Here is a 2,485-nt window from a genome sequence, read left to right as displayed (position 1 = left end):
GTGCGTAACAAAAAGGAAGATTGTGATTTTATAATGCCTAAAACAACCAGTGCTTCAACTTGGATTAAACCTTATAAAGAGCTGTCTATGGATATGGGAAAAATCTACTGTTCAGTCTGTGGCAAAATTGTAAGTATCTAATATTTTCTATTAAATATCTAATATTTCATACATACAGGGTGTTTCCAAATGACACTTACAACGTTTGACTGTAGATACTTCTCGAAAAATTGAACAAAACGATATAGTTAATGAGGGGTCAAACTTATTTACTTTTCGAGATACAGGGTGTTAAAATTAAAAAAAATTAAATTCTTTTAGTTAATAACAACAATAACTTTAAAACCAAAAAACGTATTTACTTGAAATTTAGTACTCGTAGGTTGTTTTTAAATGAAAAATAGCTTCCTTTAGTGAGAAAAAATTGTCCATGGTACAATACAATGGTGTGTATTTAGAAAAAATTTTCACCTTTACTTTTTTTTATGAAGTCAGCTATTCTAAAACACAATTATTTTTATTGTAATTGAATTAACAAAAAAAAACTTTTGTTGAATTTTAAAGTAAGTTATATGATGTACTAATGATTAGTAACAAAAACTAATTTGTGGATTAATACTGCATTTAAAACACTTAGCGAGTGTTTTTTTTCCAAACCAGTTATTTGATTAACCAAAAACACCTTGTATATTTTTATATTTTAAAGGTTGGGTTAAAATAAAGGTTTTTTATTTTTATTTATAGATAGCATGTGAGAAGAAATTTCAGATAGACCAACATGTGAGAACTGCTTCACACATTGCAAAAAAAGGAAAAATAGGAGGAAAACATCAAACTTCAATGGCTAAATGTTTCCAATCTACTTCAAAAAAATTAGATGAGCAAGAAACTTTTAATGAAGACTTGTGTCGCGCATTAGTGTCTGCAAACATACCGCTTTTAAAATTAGCAAATGTAAATTTTAGTTCGTTTCTAAAAAAATATTGCAAACTTAATGTTCCAAGTGATCGGTCTCTAAGAAGAAATAATGTGAACGGGCTATACTCGTCGGTGTTAATTAATATTAAGGAAGAAATTGCAGATAATTATTTTTACATATCTGTAGACGAAACCACTGATTCCTCAGGAAAGTATATTGCTCATTTATTGATTGGTGTTCTTAAAGAAGATACCTTACCAAAATCTCATCTTATTTCATGCCAGCAACTTGAGAAAACAAATGCTTTAAAAATTTCGCGTTTTATACAAGAAACATTAGCAACTTTTTTTCTTCCGACAACTATTCCTTCTAATAAATTACTGCTTATTTTATCGGATGCTGCTCCTTATATGGTGAAAGCAGGACAAAATTTAAAAATATTTTTCCCAGATTTAATACATGTTACTTGTGTAGCGCATGGATTAAACAGAGTTGCAGAGGAAATACGAAAAAAGTTTCCTCTTGTAAATACCATGATATCCAGTGTCAAAAAAGTATTTCTTAAATCTCCTATAAGAATTCAACTTTATAAAGAAATGCTACCTAACATTCCTCTTCCACCACAACCTATTTTAACGCGATGGGGAACATGGTTAGAAGCAACTAATTTTTGTGCAGATCATTTTGTTAAAATAAAGAACATAATTGATACGTTAACAGATGAAAGTTCCCAATCTCTTTTGGATTCTAAACAAACTTTTCAGAGTAACTTGCTTCAACAAGGACTTTCATTTATAAAATCAAATTTTAGTTTTGTTCAAAAAACAATTACTCAGTTAGAATCACCAAAACTGTCATTGTTCGAAAGTACAGCATTAATAAAAGAATTTGCGTCATGTTGTCGGAACGTTAGAGGTAATATTGGAAAAGATACTTTAAAAAAATTTGAAGCTACTATGGAAAAAAATAAAGGTTACCATATTCTTTCTGAAGTAGTCAGTGTTCTAGCTGGAAATATTTCGGAAACAATTAATTTAGAACCAAATGTTTTGGTTAGTTTGAAAAATGCTCCCGTTACATCAGTTGATGTTGAACGAAGTTTTTCCATATATAAATATATGTACTCAGACAGAAGCCACAAGTTTTTGTTAGAAAATTTTGAACACCACTTGGTCATTTATTGTTACCATAATTCTAAATAAGTTTATTCATACTTAAAAATGATGTAGTTACTTAAAATAAAATTGTTACTATTTTACGATTTTTTTATTTATTTGTATGCATATTTTGTAAAATAATTGCATATTTTCGGGTAAACACGTGCATATTTATGCGCATATTTTCTACATTTTTATTTGCATATTTGCCGAAGTCTACTTATGAACATTTTTGTTTAGAATTATCTCAGCTACATTTTTTATCTAAAACATTTTTTTCTACGGTGTAAAGATTCTTGGTAAATCAATTTTTTTTCCGTTTTTCTTCCCTACGATGGGGCGTTTTAGGGGGAAGCCCATGGGTAAAAGTGGTAAACTTATTTGTATCTTTTTTGAAATCTCAAAATTA

Source organism: Diabrotica undecimpunctata, unplaced genomic scaffold (genome assembly GCF_040954645.1).
Source record: "Diabrotica undecimpunctata isolate CICGRU unplaced genomic scaffold, icDiaUnde3 ctg00001124.1, whole genome shotgun sequence".
NCBI lineage: Eukaryota > Metazoa > Arthropoda > Insecta > Coleoptera > Chrysomelidae > Diabrotica > Diabrotica undecimpunctata.
The sequence above is the reverse complement of the archived record's forward strand: the minus strand, read 5'-3'. Positions refer to the sequence as shown.